This window comes from Pongo abelii, chromosome Y (genome assembly GCF_028885655.2).
Source record: "Pongo abelii isolate AG06213 chromosome Y, NHGRI_mPonAbe1-v2.0_pri, whole genome shotgun sequence".
Taxonomy (NCBI): Eukaryota; Metazoa; Chordata; class Mammalia; order Primates; family Hominidae; genus Pongo; species Pongo abelii.
The window spans coordinates 33,350,192-33,371,835 of record NC_072009.2 but is presented as its reverse complement, the minus strand read 5'-3'; positions in this window follow the sequence as shown (position 1 = coordinate 33,371,835).

Here is a 21,644-nt window from a genome sequence, read left to right as displayed (position 1 = left end):
CAGAAAGTAATGGGATGGTGTGGAGTGGAGTGCAGTGCAGTCGAGTGGAGAGGAGTGCAATGGCGTGGAATGGAATCGGATGTAAAGGAACGTACTGGAGTGGAGTGGAGTGGAAAGGAGTGGAATGGAATGGAATTGAATGTAATGGAAAGCAAAGGAATGGAATGGGATGCAATGGAATTTTATGCAATAGAATGCAGTTCAATAGAGAGTTGAGATGTAATGTGAGCTGAGATTGTGCCTAAGCTCTCCAGGCTGTTTGACACAGTGATATCGTGTCGAAAGAATGGAATGGAATGCAGTGGTGTGAAATGGAATGGAATGTAGTGGACAGGGGTAGAATGGAGTGGAGTGAAGAGGAACAGAGTGGAATAGAATGGGATGCAGTGCAATGGAATGCAGTGGAGTGGAGTGAAATAGAAAGAAATGGAATGGGATGGAATGGAATGCAATGGAATGGAGAACAGAAATGTGAGCTGCGATGGTATGACGACACTCCAGCCTTAGTGACCGAGTGAGATTCTGTGGAAGGAAAGAACTGATTTCAAAGGAGTGGAATGGAAGGGAATGTAGTACAGTGGAGTAGAGTGGAATGGAGTGAAACGGAATAGAATGGAGTGGAATGCAATAGAATGGAATGGAATGGAGTGGAGTGGAATAGAGAGGAGTGCACTGCAATGGAGTGGAGTGGAGTGGAAGGGAATTGAATGCAATGGAATGCAGTGGAGTGCAGTGGAGTGGAATGGAATGGAGTGGAGAGGACTGGAAGGAGTAGAGTGGACTGGAATGGAATAGAATGGAATAGAATGCAGTGGAGTGGAGGGGAGTGGAGGTGAGTGGAGTGGCATGGAGTGGAATGGAATGGAATGGAGTGAAATGGAACCCAATGGATTGGAATGGAGTGGAGTGGAGTGGAGTGGAATGGAGAGCAGTCGAATGGAATGGAAGGGAATGCAACAGAACGCAGAGGTGTGGATTGTAGTGCAGTGAAATGGAGTACTATGGAATCTAAAGGAGTGGAGTGGAGTCTAGTCTAGTGGAATGGAATGGAACCAAATGGAATGGAATGGCACGGAATGGAGTGGAGTAGAGTGGAGTGGAAAGGAAGAGAGATGAGTGGACTGGAGCAGAATGGAATGGAGTGGAGTGGATTGGATTGGAATGAGCTGGAATGGAGATTAATGGAATGAAGAGGAACGGAATGGACTGCAATGGAATTGAATGGAGTGAAATGGAGAGGAGTGGATTGGAGTGGATTGGAGTGGAAATGAATGGAATGGAGTGGAATGGAAGGGAATGGAGACAAGTGGATAGGAATTGAATGAAGCAGATTGGAGTGGAGTGGAGTGGAGTGGCATGGAATGGAATGAAGTGGAAGGGAAAGCAATGGAGTGGAATGTAATGGAATAAAATGGAATGGAGTGGAATGGAGAGGAATGGAGTGGAGTGGAGTGGAATGGAGGGGAGTAAGAGGAAGAGAATGGAATGGAATCGAAAGGAGGGAAGTGCAATTGTGTGGAGTGGAGTGGAGATGAAAGGAGTGGAGTGATGTGGAGTCGAGAGGAAAGGATTGGAATGGAATGGAATGGAGTTAAGTGGAGTGGAATGCAGTGGAAGGTAAAGGAGTGGAATGAAAAGGAGTGGATTGGAATGGAGTGGAATGGAATGGAGTGGAATGGACTGGAGTAGAATGGAGTGGGTTGCAGGGGAGTGGAATGGAGTGGAATGGAAGGGAACGGAAAGGAATGTAGTGGAAAGGAATGGAATGGAGTGGATTGAAATTGAATGGAAAGGATTGGAGTGCAGTGAACTGGAGGGGAGTGGAATAAAATGGAGTATAGTGCAGTGGAATGGAGTGGACTGGAGTGGAAATGAGTGGAGTGGACTGAAATGGAATGGAATGGAGTGGAGTGGAATGGTGTGGAGTGGGGTGGAAAGGAATGGAACAGAATGGAATGGAGAGGAATGGAGTGGCATGTAGTGGAGTGGAGTGAATTGGAAAGGAATGGAATTGAATGGAATTGAACGCAGTGGAGTGGAGTGCAATAGAACGGAGTGGAGTGGAGTGGAATGCAGTGGAGTAGATTTTAGCGGAATGGAGTGTAGTGGAATGGAATGGGATGGCATGGAATGGAATGGAACGGAAGCGGAGATTGTGCGACTGTGCTCCAGGCTATGTGACAGAGTGAGATAACATTGAAAGAAAGGAATGGAATGGAATGGAATGGAGTGGACTGCATGGGAACAGAGTGGAGTGAAGTGGAGTGGCCTGGAATGGAGAGAACTGGAATGAGATGGAATGGAATGGATTGAAATGGAGCGGAGTGAGGTGGAGCGGAATACAGTGCAATGGAGATGAATGCAAGGGGATGGCGTGAAATGGAGTGGAGTGGAATGCAGTTAAGTGTAGAGGAGTGTAAAGCAGTGGAATGCAATTGGATGTAACGCAATGTAGTGGAGTGGACTGGAGTAGAATGGAAGGAAATGGAATGGAGCAGAGCCTAGCAGAGCTGAATGGAGTGGAACGGAAAGAAAAGGAACAGAACAGAACGGGAGCTGAGACTGTGCCACTGCACTCCATGCTGAGTGACAGAGTGAGATACTCTCGAAAGAAAGGAAAAGAATGCAATGGAGTACAACAGAACGGAATTGAATGGAATGGAATGGAATGGAATGGAATGGAATGGAATGGAATAGAATGGCGTAGAATGGAATGGAATGGAGTGGATTGGAGTGAAGTGGAGTGGAGTGGAATGGAATGGAGAGAAATGGAATGGGATGGAATGAACCGGAGTTGATTGAGGTGGAGAGGATAGCAGTGGAATGGAGCGGAATGGAATGAGAAGGAGTGGAATTGAGAGGAGAGCATTGCAGCAAAGTGGAGGAGTGGAATGGAGTGGAATGGATTCGGATGTAATGGAATGTAGTGCAGTGGAGTAGAGTTGATGGAACGGAGGAGAATAGAATAGAATTGAAAGTAATGGAATGGAAAGCAGTGGAAGGGAATGGAATGCAAAGAATGGATTGGAGTGGAAAGGAGTAGAATGGAATGGAGTGGAACGGAATGGAATGGAATAGAATGGAATGGATTGGAGTGGGAAAGATTGGAGTGCAGTTGAATGGAGAGGAAAGGAATGGAGTGGAGTGGAGTGGAGGGAAGAGGAATGGAGTAGAATGGAATGGAATGGAAAGGAATGGAATGGAATGGAGTGGATTGGAAAGGGAGTGGAGTGGATTAGAATGGATTGGAATGGAATGGAATGGAGTGACGCGGAATAGTTTGGAAAGGAATGGCATGGAATGGAGTAGAGTGGAATGGAGGGGAATGGAATGGAATGGAATTGAGTGGAATGGAGTGGAATGGAGTGGATTGGAGAGGAATGGAATGGAGTGGAAAGGTCTGAAAGGAGTGGAATGGAGTGGAGTGGAATGCAATGGAGTAGATTGGAATGAAGTGGAAAGGAATGGAATGGAGAGAAGTAGAGTAGAATGAAGTGGATTGGAATGGAGGGGAGCAGAGTGGAGTTAACAGCAGTGGATTGGAATACAGTGGATGGAGTAGAGTGGAAGGGAGTGGAATTATATGGAATGGAATGGATTGGATTGGAGTGGAAGGGAGTGGAGTGGAGTTGAAAGTAGAGGAATCGAAAGAAGTGGAAGGGAGTGGAGTAGAGTGGATTAGAGTGGATTGGAATGGAATGGAGTGGAGTGGAATGGTGTGGAAACGAATGGAAGGGAGGGGAGTGGAATGGAACGAAATGGAATGGAATGTAGTGGAATGGAGAGGAGTGGAGTGTACTGGAGTGGAATGTAATCGAATGGAGTGTACTGGAGTGGAATGTATTTGACAGGAGGGTAATGGACAGGAATTGAGTGGAGTGGAGTGGAGTGAAATACATCGGAATGGCATGGAATTGAATGGAATGGAGGGGAGTGGAATGCAGTGGAGTGGAGTCGATTGGAGTGGTGAGGAATAGAACGGAGTGGCATGGAATGGAGCACAGTGGAATGCAATGGAGTGGAGTGGATTGGAAAGGGGTGGAGTGGAGTGACGATGGGTGAAGTGGAATGGAATGGAGTGGAGTGCAGAGGAGTCTCATGGAATGGAATGGAATGGAACGCAATGGAAGCTGAGATTGTACCACTGCGCTCCAGGATGGGTGACACAGTGTGATACTCTCGAAAGAAAGGAATGGAATGGAATGCAGTGGAATGGAATGGAATGCAATGGGGTGCATTGGAGTGGAGTGGAGTGGAGTGAAGTGGATTGGAGTGGAACGGAGAGGAAGGGAATGTAATGGAATGGAATGAAATGGACTGGAGTGGGGTGGAGTTGAGTGCAATGGAATGGAGCGAAATGGAATCAGATGCAGTGAAATGGAGTAGAGAGGAGTGCAGTAGAGTGGAAAGGAGTGCAATGGAGTGGAATGGAATCGGAAGTAATGGAAAGTAGTGGAGTGGATGGAACGGAAAGGAAAGGAGCGGAGCGGAGTGGAATGGAACGGAGCGGGAGGTGGGATGGGGCCACTGCACTCCAGGCTGGCTGACTGAGTGAGATATTCTCGAAATAAAGAAATGGAATGGAATGCCGTAGAATGGAATGGAACGGAGTGGAGTGGAGTGGAATGGAGTGAGTTGGAGCAGAGTGGAATGAAGAATGCAATGGGATGGAAGGGAATTGAATGAAATGCAGTGGAGTGCATTGCAGTGGAATGGAGCAGAATGGAATGGAAAGGAGTGGAATGGACTGGAGTGGAGTGCACTGGAGAGGAGAGGATAGGAATGCAGTGGAATGGAATTAGATGTAACGGAACGTAGAGGAGTGGAGTGGAATGGAGTGGGCCAGAGTAGAATGGAATGGAATGCAATGGAAAGGAATGGAGTGGAATAGAATGGAATGGAATGGAATGGAATGGAGTGGAATGAAATGTAGTGGAGTGGAGTGAAATGGAGTGGAATGGAATGGAGTGGAGTGGAGTAGAATGTGATAGAATGGAGAGGAGGGGAATGGAGCAGAATGGAATGGAGTGCAGCGGAATGGAGTGGAGAGGAATGGAATCAAATGGAGTGGAATGGAACAGAGTAGAATGGAATGGAGTGCAATAGACTAGAATTGAGTGTAGTGTAGTGGAATTTAGTGGAATGGACTAGAATGGAGTGGAATGGAATGGAATTGAGAGGAATGGAATGGAATGGAATGGAATGGAATGGAATGGAATGGAATAGAATTGAATGCAACGGAATTAAAAGAATGCAATGGAATGCAATGGAATAGAATGCAATGGAATGTATTGTTGACATGTAATATGAGCTGAGATTGTGACACTGCACTCCAGCCAGGATGACATAGTGATATCCTGTCGTAAGAAGTGAATGGAATGCAATGGAGTGAAATGGAATGGAATGAAATGGAATGGAGTGGAGTGGAACGGAATGGAGTGGAATGGAAGCGAATGCAGTGGAGTGGAGCGGGATGGAGTGGAATGAAATGGAATGCAGTGGACTGTAATGGCATGGAGTGGAAAGAAGTGGAGTGGAATGGAATTGACTGGCGTAGAATGGATTGGAATTGAATGCAATGGAATGGATAGGAAAGGAATGGAAAGGAGTAGAGTGGAGTAGAGTGGTGTGGAGTGGAGTGGAATGGAGCTGAATGTACTTCAATGGAGTACAATGGAATGGAATGGAGTGGAATGGAATGGAAAGATATGAGGTGGATTGGAGTGGAATGTAGCGGAGTGGAAGGGAATGGAATAGAATGGAATGGAGTAGACTGTAATGGAATGCAGTGGCGATAAGCGGAGTGGAATGGAATGCATTGGAGTAGAGTGGAGTGGAATGCAATGGAATGGAGTGGGGTGGAGGGAAGTGGAGTGGAATGGAATTGAGTAAAGTGGAGTGGAGTTGAATGGAATATCGTGGTGTGGAGTGGAGTGGAAGTGAATGGAGTGAATAGGAGTGGAATGGAGTGGAAGGTAACGGAGTGGAATGGAGTCGAATGGAGTGGAATGGAGTAGAGTGGATTAGAGTGGAATGGTGTCGAACGGACTGGAATGGAATGGAATGGAGTGGAATGGAATTGAATCGAATGGAATGCAGTGGTGTGGAATGGAGTGGAGTGGAGTGGAGTGGAATGAAACGAAATGGAAGGGAGTGGAGAGAAACGCAGTTGATTGGAGTGGAGTGGAGTGGAAAGGAATGGAAAGGAGTGGGATGGAGTCGTATGGATTGGAGTGGAATGGAGTGGAATGGAATGAAGTGGAAAGGAGTGGAACGGAGTGAAATTGAATTTAGTGGACTGGAGTGGAATGGAGTTAAATGGAATGAAATGGAATGGAGTGGAATGGCATGGAATGGAGTGGAGTGGAATGGAATAGAATGGAATGGAATGGAATGGAATGGAATGGAGTGGAGTGGATAGGAGTGGAATGGATTGGAGTGAAGTGGAGTGGAATGGAATTGAGTGGAGCGGAGAGGAAAGGAATGGAATGGAGTGGAGTGGAATGGCATGGAATGGAGTGGAATGGAATGGATAGTAGTGGAGTGGAGTGGAGTGGATTGGAGTGTAGTGGAAGGGAATGGAGTGCAGTGTAATGGACTGGAATGGAGCAGAGCAGAACGGAGTGGACTGGAGTGGAGTGGAATGGAATGGGATGGAATGGAATGGGAGCTGAGATTTTACCAATGTGCCCTAGGCAGGGTGACTGAGTGTCATACTCTCAAAAGAAAGGAATGGAATGGAACGCAGTGGAATGCAATGGAACAGAGTGGACATTAGTGGAGTGGAATGTGGAGGAATGGAATGAAATGGAACGTAATGGCATGAATTGGAGTGGTGTGGGGTGGAATGGATTATAGTGCAATGGGGTGGAAAGGAATGGGATGGAGTGGAATGAAGTGGAGTGCAGTGGAGTGGAACGGAGTTGAATGGCATAGAATTGAGTGGACAGTAGTGGAATGTAATGGAATGCAATGGAATCCATTGTAATAGAATATAATACAATGGAAAGTTGAGATGTAGTGTGAGCTGAGATTGTGCCACTGCACTCCAGACTGGGTGACAAGTTATATCCTGTGGATAGAAAGGAATGGAATGCAATAGAGTGAAATGGAATGAAGTGGAATGGAATTGAATGGAATGGAGTGGAGTGGAGTTGAGTGGAGTCGAATGGAGACGAATGGAATTTGACGGAGTGGAATGGAACGGAGTGGCGTGGAGTATCGTTGAGTGAAATAGAATGGAATGCAATGGGTTGGAATGGAATGCAATGGACTGCTGAAAGGAAATGTGAGCTGTTATTGTTCCACTGCACTCCAGCCTTTGTGACGGAATGAAATCCTGTGTAAAAAAAGGAATGGAATGGAATGGAATGGAATGGAATGGAATGGAATGGATTGGAATGGAATGGAATGGAATGGAATGAAGTGCAGTGGTGTGGAGAGGAGTGTAGTGGAGTGGAGTGAAATGGAGTGGAGTGTCGTGGAGGAGAGTGGGATGGAGTGGAATGGAATGGGGAGGAAAGGAACGGAGTGGAGTGGAATGGAACGGAGTGGTGTGGAATGGAATCCAATGGAATGAAATGGAATTGAATCGAATGGAATGAAGAAATATGTGCAGTGATTTGGCCACGGCGCTGGAGCCTGCGTGACAGAGGGAGATCCTGTCGATAAAACAGAGTGGAATGGAAGGGATTGGAATGGAATGGAATGGAACGTATTGGAGTGGAGAGCAGTGGAATTGAGTGGAGTGGAGTGCACTGGAATGGAATGGAATGCAATGGAATGTAATGGAATGATGGAATGATATGTGAGCTGAGATTGTGCCACTGCACTCCACGCTGGGTGACAGAGTGAGATACTCTTGAAAGAAAGAAATGGAATGGAAAGAATTTTTAATTGAGTGGATTCGAGTGGACTGAAGTAGAGTGCAGTGGAATGGAGAGGAATGGAATGGAACGGAATCGCATGTAAAGGAATGGAATGATGTGGAGTGGAGTGGTGAGGAGTGTAGTGCTGTGGAATGGAGCAGAAAGTAATGGGATGGTGTGGAGTGGAGTGCAGTGCAGTGGAGTGGAGAGGAGTGCAATGGCGTGGAATGGAATCGGATGTAAAGGAACGTACTGGAGTGGAGTGGAGTGGAAAGGAGTGGAATGGAATGGAATTGAATGTAATGGAAAGCAAAGGAATGGAATGGGATGCAATGGAATTTTATGCAATAGAATGCAGTTCAATAGAGAGTTGAGATGTAATGTGAGCTGAGATTGTGCCTAAGCTCTCCAGGCTGTTTGACACAGTGATATCGTGTCGAAAGAATGGAATGGAATGCAGTGGTGTGAAATGGAATGGAATGTAGTGGACAGGGGTAGAATGGAGTGGAGTGAAGAGGAACAGAGTGGAATAGAATGGGATGCAGTGCAATGGAATGCAGTGGAGTGGAGTGAAATAGAAAGAAATGGAATGGGATGGAATGGAATGCAATGGAATGGAGAACAGAAATGTGAGCTGCGATGGTATGACGACACTCCAGCCTTAGTGACCGAGTGAGATTCTGTGGAAGGAAAGAACTGATTTCAAAGGAGTGGAATGGAAGGGAATGTAGTACAGTGGAGTAGAGTGGAATGGAGTGAAACGGAATAGAATGGAGTGGAATGCAATAGAATGGAATGGAATGGAGTGGAGTGGAATAGAGAGGAGTGCACTGCAATGGAGTGGAGTGGAGTGGAAGGGAATTGAATGCAATGGAATGCAGTGGAGTGCAGTGGAGTGGAATGGAATGGAGTGGAGAGGACTGGAAGGAGTAGAGTGGACTGGAATGGAATAGAATGGAATAGAATGCAGTGGAGTGGAGGGGAGTGGAGGTGAGTGGAGTGGCATGGAGTGGAATGGAATGGAATGGAGTGAAATGGAACCCAATGGATTGGAATGGAGTGGAGTGGAGTGGAGTGGAATGGAGAGCAGTCGAATGGAATGGAAGGGAATGCAACAGAACGCAGAGGTGTGGATTGTAGTGCAGTGAAATGGAGTACTATGGAATCTAAAGGAGTGGAGTGGAGTCTAGTCTAGTGGAATGGAATGGAACCAAATGGAATGGAATGGCACGGAATGGAGTGGAGTAGAGTGGAGTGGAAAGGAAGAGAGATGAGTGGACTGGAGCAGAATGGAATGGAGTGGAGTGGATTGGATTGGAATGAGCTGGAATGGAGATTAATGGAATGAAGAGGAACGGAATGGACTGCAATGGAATTGAATGGAGTGAAATGGAGAGGAGTGGATTGGAGTGGATTGGAGTGGAAATGAATGGAATGGAGTGGAATGGAAGGGAATGGAGACAAGTGGATAGGAATTGAATGAAGCAGATTGGAGTGGAGTGGAGTGGAGTGGCATGGAATGGAATGAAGTGGAAGGGAAAGCAATGGAGTGGAATGTAATGGAATAAAATGGAATGGAGTGGAATGGAGAGGAATGGAGTGGAGTGGAGTGGAATGGAGGGGAGTAAGAGGAAGAGAATGGAATGGTATCGAAAGTAGGGAAGTGCAATTGTGTGGAGTGGAGTGGAGATGAAAGGAGTGGAGTGATGTGGAGTCGAGAGGAAAGGATTGGAATGGAATGGAATGGAGTTAAGTGGAGTGGAATGCAGTGGAAGGTAAAGGAGTGGAATGAAAAGGAGTGGATTGGAATGGAGTGGAATGGAATGGAGTGGAATGGACTGGAGTAGAATGGAGTGGGTTGCAGGGGAGTGGAATGGAGTGGAATGGAAGGGAACGGAAAGGAATGTAGTGGAAAGGAATGGAATGGAGTGGATTGAAATTGAATGGAAAGGATTGGAGTGCAGTGAACTGGAGGGGAGTGGAATAAAATGGAGTATAGTGCAGTGGAATGGAGTGGACTGGAGTGGAAATGAGTGGAGTGGACTGAAATGGAATGGAATGGAGTGGAGTGGAATGGTGTGGAGTGGGGTGGAAAGGAATGGAACAGAATGGAATGGAGAGGAATGGAGTGGCATGTAGTGGAGTGGAGTGAATTGGAAAGGAATGGAATTGAATGGAATTGAACGCAGTGGAGTGGAGTGCAATAGAACGGAGTGGAGTGGAGTGGAATGCAGTGGAGTAGATTTTAGCGGAATGGAGTGTAGTGGAATGGAATGGGATGGCATGGAATGGAATGGAACGGAAGCGGAGATTGTGCGACTGTGCTCCAGGCTATGTGACAGAGTGAGATAACATTGAAAGAAAGGAATGGAATGGAATGGAATGGAGTGGACTGCATGGGAACAGAGTGGAGTGAAGTGGAGTGGCCTGGAATGGAGAGAACTGGAATGAGATGGAATGGAATGGATTGAAATGGAGCGGAGTGAGGTGGAGCGGAATACAGTGCAATGGAGATGAATGCAAGGGGATGGCGTGAAATGGAGTGGAGTGGAATGCAGTTAAGTGTAGAGGAGTGTAAAGCAGTGGAATGCAATTGGATGTAACGCAATGTAGTGGAGTGGACTGGAGTAGAATGGAAGGAAATGGAATGGAGCAGAGCCTAGCAGAGCTGAATGGAGTGGAACGGAAAGAAAAGGAACAGAACAGAACGGGAGCTGAGACTGTGCCACTGCACTCCATGCTGAGTGACAGAGTGAGATACTCTCGAAAGAAAGGAAAAGAATGCAATGGAGTACAACAGAACGGAATTGAATGGAATGGAATGGAATGGAATGGAATGGAATGGAATGGAATAGAATGGAGTAGAATGGAATGGAATGGAGTGGATTGGAGTGAAGTGGAGTGGAGTGGAATGGAATGGAGAGAAATGGAATGGGATGGAATGAACCGGAGTTGATTGAGGTGGAGAGGATAGCAGTGGAATGGAGCGGAATGGAATGAGAAGGAGTGGAATTGAGAGGAGAGCATTGCAGCAAAGTGGAGGAGTGGAATGGAGTGGAATGGATTCGGATGTAATGGAATGTAGTGCAGTGGAGTAGAGTTGATGGAACGGAGGAGAATAGAATAGAATTGAAAGTAATGGAATGGAAAGCAGTGGAAGGGAATGGAATGCAAAGAATGGATTGGAGTGGAAAGGAGTAGAATGGAATGGAGTGGAACGGAATGGAATGGAATAGAATGGAATGGATTGGAGTGGGAAAGATTGGAGTGCAGTTGAATGGAGAGGAAAGGAATGGAGTGGAGTGGAGTGGAGGGAAGAGGAATGGAGTAGAATGGAATGGAATGGAAAGGAATGGAATGGAATGGAGTGGATTGGAAAGGGAGTGGAGTGGATTAGAATGGATTGGAATGGAATGGAATGGAGTGACGCGGAATAGTTTGGAAAGGAATGGCATGGAATGGAGTAGAGTGGAATGGAGGGGAATGGAATGGAATGGAATTGAGTGGAATGGAGTGGAATGGAGTGGATTGGAGAGGAATGGAATGGAGTGGAAAGGTCTGAAAGGAGTGGAATGGAGTGGAGTGGAATGCAATGGAGTAGATTGGAATGAAGTGGAAAGGAATGGAATGGAGAGAAGTAGAGTAGAATGAAGTGGATTGGAATGGAGGGGAGCAGAGTGGAGTTAACAGCAGTGGATTGGAATACAGTGGATGGAGTAGAGTGGAAGGGAGTGTAATTATATGGAATGGAATGGATTGGATTGGAGTGGAAGGGAGTGGAGTGGAGTTGAAAGTAGAGGAATCGAAAGAAGTGGAAGGGAGTGGAGTAGAGTGGATTAGAGTGGATTGGAATGGAATGGAGTGGAGTGGAATGGTGTGGAAACGAATGGAAGGGAGGGGAGTGGAATGGAACGAAATGGAATGGAATGTAGTGGAATGGAGAGGAGTGGAGTGTACTGGAGTGGAATGTAATCGAATGGAGTGTACTGGAGTGGAATGTATTTGACAGGAGGGTAATGGACAGGAATTGAGTGGAGTGGAGTGGAGTGAAATACATCGGAATGGCATGGAATTGAATGGAATGGAGGGGAGTGGAATGCAGTGGAGTGGAGTCGATTGGAGTGGTGAGGAATAGAACGGAGTGGCATGGAATGGAGCACAGTGGAATGCAATGGAGTGGAGTGGATTGGAAAGGGGTGGAGTGGAGTGACGATGGGTGAAGTGGAATGGAATGGAGTGGAGTGCAGAGGAGTCTCATGGAATGGAATGGAATGGAACGCAATGGAAGCTGAGATTGTACCACTGCGCTCCAGGATGGGTGACACAGTGTGATACTCTCGAAAGAAAGGAATGGAATGGAATGCAGTGGAATGGAATGGAATGCAATGGGGTGCATTGGAGTGGAGTGGAGTGGAGTGAAGTGGATTGGAGTGGAACGGAGAGGAAGGGAATGTAATGGAATGGAATGAAATGGACTGGAGTGGGGTGGAGTTGAGTGCAATGGAATGGAGCGAAATGGAATCAGATGCAGTGAAATGGAGTAGAGAGGAGTGCAGTAGAGTGGAAAGGAGTGCAATGGAGTGGAATGGAATCGGAAGTAATGGAAAGTAGTGGAGTGGATGGAACGGAAAGGAAAGGAGCGGAGCGGAGTGGAATGGAACGGAGCGGGAGGTGGGATGGGGCCACTGCACTCCAGGCTGGCTGACTGAGTGAGATATTCTCGAAATAAAGAAATGGAATGGAATGCCGTAGAATGGAATGGAACGGAGTGGAGTGGAGTGGAATGGAGTGAGTTGGAGCAGAGTGGAATGAAGAATGCAATGGGATGGAAGGGAATTGAATGAAATGCAGTGGAGTGCATTGCAGTGGAATGGAGCAGAATGGAATGGAAAGGAGTGGAATGGACTGGAGTGGAGTGCACTGGAGAGGAGACGATAGGAATGCAGTGGAATGGAATTAGATGTAACGGAACGTAGAGGAGTGGAGTGGAATGGAGTGGGCCAGAGTAGAATGGAATGGAATGCAATGGAAAGGAATGGAGTGGAATAGAATGGAATGGAATGGAATGGAATGGAGTGGAATGAAATGTAGTGGAGTGGAGTGAAATGGAGTGGAATGGAATGGAGTGGAGTGGAGTAGAATGTGATAGAATGGAGAGGAGGGGAATGGAGCAGAATGGAATGGAGTGCAGCGGAATGGAGTGGAGAGGAATGGAATCAAATGGAGTGGAATGGAACAGAGTAGAATGGAATGGAGTGCAATAGACTAGAATTGAGTGTAGTGTAGTGGAATTTAGTGGAATGGACTAGAATGGAGTGGAATGGAATGGAATTGAGAGGAATGGAATGGAATGGAATGGAATTTAATGGAATGGAATGGAATAGAATTGAATGCAACGGAATTAAAAGAATGCAATGGAATGCAATGGAATAGAATGCAATGGAATGTATTGTTGACATGTAATATGAGCTGAGATTGTGACACTGCACTCCAGCCAGGATGACATAGTGATATCCTGTCGTAAGAAGTGAATGGAATGCAATGGAGTGAAATGGAATGGAATGAAATGGAATGGAGTGGAGTGGAACGGAATGGAGTGGAATGGAAGCGAATGCAGTGGAGTGGAGCGGGATGGAGTGGAATGAAATGGAATGCAGTGGACTGTAATGGCATGGAGTGGAAAGAAGTGGAGTGGAATGGAGTGGAATGGAATTGACTGGCATAGAATGGAGTGGAATTGAATGCAATGGAATGGATAGGAAAGGAATGGAAAGGAGTAGAGTGGAGTAGAGTGGTGTGGAGTGGAGTGGAATGGAGCTGAATGTACTTCAATGGAGTACAATGGAATGGAATGGAGTGGAATGGAATGGAAAGATATGAGGTGGATTGGAGTGGAATGTAGCGGAGTGGAAGGGAATGGAATAGAATGGAATGGAGTAGACTGTAATGGAATGCAGTGGCGATAAGCGGAGTGGAATGGAATGCATTGGAGTAGAGTGGAGTGGAATGCAATGGAATGGAGTGGGGTGGAGGGAAGTGGAGTGGAATGGAATTGAGTAAAGTGGAGTGGAGTTGAATGGAATATCGTGGTGTGGAGTGGAGTGGAAGTGAATGGAGTGAATAGGAGTGGAATGGAGTGGAAGGTAACGGAGTGGAATGGAGTCGAATGGAGTGGAATGGAGTAGAGTGGATTAGAGTGGAATGGTGTCGAACGGACTGGAATGGAATGGAATGGAGTGGAATGGAATTGAATCGAATGGAATGCAGTGGAGTGGAATGGAGTGGAGTGGAGTGGAGTGGAATGAAACGAAATGGAAGGGAGTGGAGAGAAACGCAGTTGATTGGAGTGGAGTGGAGTGGAAAGGAATGGAAAGGAGTGGGATGGAGTCGTATGGATTGGAGTGGAATGGAGTGGAATGGAATGAAGTGGAAAGGAGTGGAACGGAGTGAAATGGAATTTAGTGGACTGGAGTGGAATGGAGTTAAATGGAATGAAATGGAATGGAGTGGAATGGCATGGAATGGAGTGGAGTGGAATGGAATAGAATGGAATGGAATGGAATGGAATGGAATGGAGTGGAGTGGATAGGAGTGGAATGGATTGGAGTGAAGTGGAGTGGAATGGAATTGAGTGGAGCGGAGAGGAAAGGAATGGAATGGAGTGGAGTGGAATGGCATGGAATGGAGTGGAATGGAATGGATAGTAGTGGAGTGGAGTGGAGTGGATTGGAGTGTAGTGGAAGGGAATGGAGTGCAGTGTAATGGACTGGAATGGAGCAGAGCAGAATGGAGTGGACTGGAGTGGAGTGGAATGGAGTGGGGTGGAATGGAATGGGAGCTGAGATTTTACCAATGTGCTCTAGGCAGGGTGACTGAGTGTCATACTCTCAAAAGAAAGGAATGGAATGGAACGCAGTGGAATGGAATGGAACAGAGTGGACATTAGTGGAGTGGAATGTGGAGGAATGGAATGAAATGGAACGTAATGGCATGAATTGGAGTGGTGTGGGGTGGAATGGATTATAGTGGAATGGGGTGGAAAGGAATGGGATGGAGTGGAATGAAGTGGAGTGCAGTGGAGTGGAACGGAGTTGAATGGCATAGAATTGAGTGGACAGTAGTGGAATGTAATGGAATGCAATGGAATCCATTGTAATAGAATATAATACAATGGAAAGTTGAGATGTAGTGTGAGCTGAGATTGTGCCACTGCACTCCAGACTGGGTGACACGTTATATCCTGTGGATAGAAAGGAATGGAATGCAATAGAGTGAAATGGAATGAAGTGGAATGGAATTGAATGGAATGGAGTGGAGTGGAGTTGAGTGGAGTCGAATGGAGACGAATGGAATTTGACGGAGTGGAATGGAACGGAGTGGCGTGGAGTATCGGTGAGTGAAATAGAATGGAATGCAATGGGTTGGAATGGAATGCAATGGACTGCTGAAAGGAAATGTGAGCTCTTATTGTTCCACTGCACTCCAGCCTTTGTGACGGAATGAAATCCTGTGTAAAAATAGGAATGGAATGGAATGGAATGGAATGGAATGGAATGGAATGGATTGGAATGGAATGGAATGGAATGGAATGAAGTGCAGTGGTGTGGAGAGGAGTGTAGTGGAGTGGAGTGAAATGGAGTGGAGTGTCGTGGAGGAGAGTGGGATGGAGTGGAATGGAATGGGGAGGAAAGGAACGGAGTGGAGTGGAATGGAACGGAGTGGTGTGGAATGGAATCCAATGGAATGAAATGGAATTGAATCGAATGGAATGAAGAAATATGTGCAGTGATTTGGCCACGGCGCTGGAGCCTGCGTGACAGAGGGAGATCCTGTCGATAAAACAGAGTGGAATGGAAGGGATTGGAATGGAATGGAATGGAACGTATTGGAGTGGAGAGCAGTGGAATTGAGTGGAGTGGAGTGCACTGGAATGGAATGGAATGCAATGGAATGTAATGGAATGATGGAATGATATGTGAGCTGAGATTGTGCCACTGCACTCCACGCTGGGTGACAGAGTGAGATACTCTTGAAAGAAAGAAATGGAATGGAAAGAATTTTTAATTGAGTGGATTCGAGTGGACTGAAGTAGAGTGCAGTGGAATGGAGAGGAATGGAATGGAACGGAATCGCATGTAAAGGAATGGAATGATGTGGAGTGGAGTGGTGAGGAGTGTAGTGCTGTGGAATGGAGCAGAAAGTAATGGGATGGTGTGGAGTGGAGTGCAGTGCAGTGGAGTGGAGAGGAGTGCAATGGCGTGGAATGGAATCGGATGTAAAGGAACGTACTGGAGTGGAGTGGAGTGGAAAGGAGTGGAATGGAATGGAATTGAATGTAATGGAAAGCAAAGGAATGGAATGGGATGTAATGGAATTTAATGCAATAGAATGCAGTTCAATAGAGAGTTGAGATGTAATGTGAGCTGAGATTGTGCCTAAGCTCTCCAGGCTGTTTGACACAGTGATATCGTGTCGAAAGAATGGAATGGAATGCAGTGGTGTGAAATGGAATGGAATGTAGTGGACAGGGGTAGAATGGAGTGGAGTGAAGAGGAACAGAGTGGAATAGAATGGGATGCAGTGGAATGGAATGCAGTGGAGTGGAGTGAAATAGAAAGAAATGGAATGGGATGGAATGGAATGCAATGGAATGGAGAACAGAAATGTGAGCTGCGATGGTATGACGACACTCCAGCCTTAGTGACCGAGTGAGATTCTGTGGAAGGAAAGAACTGATTTCAAAGGAGTGGAATGGAAGGGAATGTAGTACAGTGGAGTAGAGTGGAATGGAGTGAAACGGAATAGAATGGAGTGGAATGCAATAGAATGGAATGGAATGGAGTGGAGTGGAATAGAGAGGAGTGCACTGCAATGGAGTGGAGTGGAGTGGAAGGTAATTGAATGCAATGGAATGCAGTGGAGTGCAGTGGAGTGGAATGGAGTGGGGTGGAGAGGACTGGAAGGAGTAGAGTGGACTGGAATGGAATAGAATGGAATAGAATGCAGTGGAGTGGAGGGGAGTGGAGGTGAGTGGAGTGGCATGGAGTGGAATGGAATGGAATGGAGTGAAATGGAACCCAATGGATTGGAATGGAGTGGAGTGGAGTGGAGTGGAATGGAGAGCAGTCGAATGGAATGGAAGGGAATGCAACAGAACGCAGAGGTGTGGATTGGAGTGCAGTGAAATGGAGTACTATGGAATCTAAAGGAGTAGAGTGGAGTCTAGTCTAGTGGAATGGAATGGAACCAAATGGAATGGAATGGCACGGAATGGAGTGGAGTAGAGTGGAGTGGAAAGGAAGAGAGATGAGTGGACTGGAGCAGAATGGAATGGAGTGGAGTGGATTGGATTGCAATGAGCTGGAATGGAGATTAATGGAATGAAGTGGAACGGAATGGACTGCAATGGAATTGAATGGAGTGAAATGGAGAGGAGTGGAGTGGAGTGGATTGGAGTGGAAATGAATGGAATGGAGTGGAATGGAAGGGAATGGAGACAAGTGGATAGGAATTGAATGAAGCAGATTGGAGTGGAGTGGAGTGGAGTGGCATGGAATGGAATGAAGTGGAAGGGAAAGCAATGGAGTGGAATGTAATGGAATAAAATGGAATGGAGTGGAATGGAGAGGAATGGAGTGGAGTGGAGTGGAATGGAGGGGAGTAAGAGGAAGAGAATGGAATGGAATCGAAAGGAGGGAAGTGCAATTGTGTGGAGTGGAGTGGAGATGAAAGGAGTGGAGTGATGTGGAGTCGAGAGGAAAGGATTGGAATGGAATGGAATGGAGTTAAGTGGACTGGAATGCAGTGGAAGGTAAAGGAGTGGAATGAAAAGGAGTGGATTGGAATGGAGTGGAATGGAATGGAGTGGAATGGACTGGAGTAGAATGGAGTGGGTTGCAGGGGAGTGGAATGGAGTGGAATGGAAGGGAACGGAAAGGAATGTAGTGGAAAGGAATGGAATGGAGTGGATTGAAATTGAATGGAATGGATTGGAGTGCAGTGAACTGGAGGGGAGTGGAAAAAAATGGAGTATAGTGCAGTGGAATGGAGTGGACTGGAGTGGAAATGAGTGGAGTGGACTGAAATGGAATGGAATGGAGTGGAGTGGAATGGTGTGGAGTGGGGTGGAAAGGAATGGAACAGAATGGAATGGAGAGGAATGGAGTGGCATGTAGTGGAGTGGAGTGAAGTGGAAAGGAATGGAATTGAATGGAATTGAACGGAGTGGAGTGGAGTGCAATAGAACGGAGTGGAGTGGAGTGGAATGCAGTGGAGTAGATTTTAGCGGAATGGAGTGTAGTGGAATGGAATGGGATGGCATGGAATGGAATGGAACGGAAGCGGAGATTGTGCGACTGTGCTCCAGGCTATGTGACGGAGTGAGATAACGTTGAAAGAAAGGAATGGAATGGAATGGAATGGAGTGGACTGCATGGGAACAGAGTGGAGTGAAGTGGAGTGGCCTGGAATGGAGAGAACTGGAATGAGATGGAATGGAATGGATTGAAATGGAGCGGAGTGAGGTGGAGCGGAATACAGTGCAATGGAGATGAATGCAAGGGGATGGCGTGAAATGGAGTGGAGTGGAATGCAGTTAAGTGTAGAGGAGTGTAAAGCAGTGGTATCCAATTGGATGTAACGCAATGTAGTGGAGTGGACTGGAGTAGAATGGAAGGAAATGGAACGGAGCAGAGCCTAGCAGAGCTGAATGGAGTGGAACGGAAAGAAAAGGAACAGAACAGAACGGGAGCTGAGACTGTGCCACTGCACTCCATGCTGAGTGACAGAGTGAGATACTCTCGAAAGAAAGGAAAAGAATGCAATGGAGTACAACAGAACGGAATTGAATGGAATGGAATGGAATGGAATGGAATGGAATAGAATGGAGTAGAATGGAATGGAATGGAGTGGATTGGAGTGAAGTGGAGTGGAGTGGAATGGAATGGAGAGAAATGGAATGGGATGGAATGAACCGGAGTTGATTGAGGTGGAGAGGATAGCAGTGGAATGGAGCGGAATGGAATGAGAAGGAATGGAATTGAGAGGAGAGCATTGCAGCAAAGTGGAGGAGTGGAATGGAGTGGAATGGATTCGGATGTAATGGAATGTAGTGCAGTGGAGTAGAGTTGATGGAACGGAGGAGAATAGAATAGAATTGAAAGTAATGGAATGGAAAGCAGTGGAAGGGAATGGAATGCAAAGAATGGATTGGAGTGGAAAGGAGTAGAATGGAATGGAGTGGAACGGAATGGAATGGAATAGAATGGAATGGATTGGAGTGGGAAAGATTGGAGTGCAGTGGAATGGAGAGGAAAAGAATGGAGTGGAGTGGAGTGGAGGGAAGAGGAATGGAGTAGAATGGAATGGAATGGAAAGGAATGGAATGGAATGGAGTGGATTGGAAAGGGAGTGGAGTGGATTAGAATGGATTGGAATGGAATGGAATGGAGTGACGCGGAATAGTTTGGAAAGGAATGGCATGGAATGGATTAGAGTGGAATGGAGGGGAATGGAATGGAATGGAATTGAGTGGAATGGAGTGGAATGGAGTGGAGTGGAGAGGAATGGAATGGAGTGGAAAGGTCTGAAAGGAGTGGAATGGAGTGGAGTGGAATGCAATGGAGTAGATTGGAATGAAGTGGAAAGGAATGGAATGGAGAGAAGTAGAGTAGAATGAAGTGGATTGGAATGGAGGGGAGCAGAGTGGAGTTAACAGCAGTGGATTGGAATACAGTGGATGGAGTAGAGTGGAAGGGAGTGTAATTATATGGAATGGAATGGATTGGATTGGAGTGGAAGGTAGTGGAGTGGAGTTGAAAGTAAAGGAATCGAAAGAAGTGGAAGGGAGTGGAGTAGAGTGGATTAGAGTGGATTGGAATGGAATGGAGTGGAGTGGAATGGTGTGGAAACGAATGGAAGGGAGGGGAGTGGAATGGAACGAAATGGAATGGAATGTAGTGGAATGGAGAGGAGTGGAGTGTACTGGAGTGGAATGTAATCGAATGGAGTGTACTGGAGTGGAATGTATTTGACAGGAGGGTAATGGACAGGAATTGAGTGGAGTGGAATGGAGTGAAATACATCGGAATGGCATGGAATTGAATGGAATGGAGGGGAGCGGAATGCAGTGGAGTGGAGTCGATTGGAGTGGTGAGGAATAGAACGGAGTGGCATGGAATGGAGCACAGTGGAATGCAATGGAGTGGAGTGGATTGGAAAGGGGTGGAGTGGAGTGACGATGGGTGAAGTGGAATGGAATGGAGTGGAGTGCAGAGGAGTCTCATGGAATGGAATGGAATGGAACGCAATGGAAGCTGAGATTGTACCACTGCGCTCCAGGATGGGTGACACAGTGTGATACTCTCGAAAGAAAGGAATGGAATGGAATGCAGTGGAATGGAATGGAATGCAATGGGGTGCATTGGAGTGGAGTGGAGTGGAGTGAAGTGGATTGGAGTGGAACGGAGAGGAAGGGAATGTAATGGAATGGAATGAAATGGACTGGAGTGGGGTGGAGTTGAGTGCAATGGAATGGAGCGAAATGGAATCAGATGCAGTGAAATGGAGTAGAGAGGAGTGCAGTAGAGTGGAAAGGAGTGCAATGGAGTGGAATGGAATCGGAAGTAATGGAAAGTAGTGGAGTGGATGGAACGGAAAGGAAAGGAGCGGAGCGGAGTGGAATGGAACGGAGCGGGAGGTGGGATGGGCCACTGCACTCCAGGCTGGCTGACTGAGTGAGATATTCTCGAAATAAAGAAATGGAATGGAATGCCGTAGAATGGAATGGAACGGAGTGGAGTGGAGTGCAATGGAGTGAGTTGGAGCAGAGTGGAATGAAGAATGCAATGGGATGGAAGGGAATTGAATGAAATGCAGTGGAGTGCATTGCAGTGGAATGGAGCAGAATGGAATGGAAAGGAGTGGAATGGACTGGAGTGGAGTGCACTGGAGAGGAGAGGATAGGAATGCAGTGGAATGGAATTAGATGTAACGGAACGTAGAGGAGTGGAGTGGAATGGAGTGGGCCAGAGTGGAATGGAATGGAATGCAATGGAAAGGAATGGAGTGGAATAGAATGGAATGGAATGGAATGGAATGGAGTGGAATGAAATGTATTGGAGTGGAGTGAAATGGAGTGGAATGGAATGGAGTGGAGTGGAGTGGAATGTGATAGAATGGAGAGGAGGGGAATGGAGCAGAATGGAATGGAGTGCAGCGGAATGGAGTGGAGAGGAATGGAATCAAATGGAGTGGAATGGAACAGAGTGGAATGGAATGGAGTGCAATAGACTAGAATTGAGTGTAGTGTAGTGGAATTTAGTGGAATGGACTGGAATGGAGTGGAATGGAATGGAATTGAGAGGAATGGAATGGAATGGAATGGAATGGAATGGAATGGAATGGAATGGAATGGAATGGAATAGAATTGAATGCAACGGAATAAAAAGAATGCAATGGAATGCAATGGAATAGAATGCAATGGAATGTACTGTTGACATGTAATATGAGCTGAGATTGTGACACTGCACTCCAGCCAGGGTGACATAGTGATATCCTGTCGTAAGAAGTGAATGGAATGCAATGGAGTGAAATGGAATGGAATGAAATGGAATGGAGTGGAGTGGAACGGAATGGAGTGGAATGGAAGCGAATGCAGTGGAGTGGAGCGGGGTGGAGTGGAATGAAATGGAATGCAGTGGACTGTAATGGCATGGAGTGGAAAGAAGTGGAGTGGAATGGAGTGGAATGGAATTGACTGGCATAGAATGGAGTGGA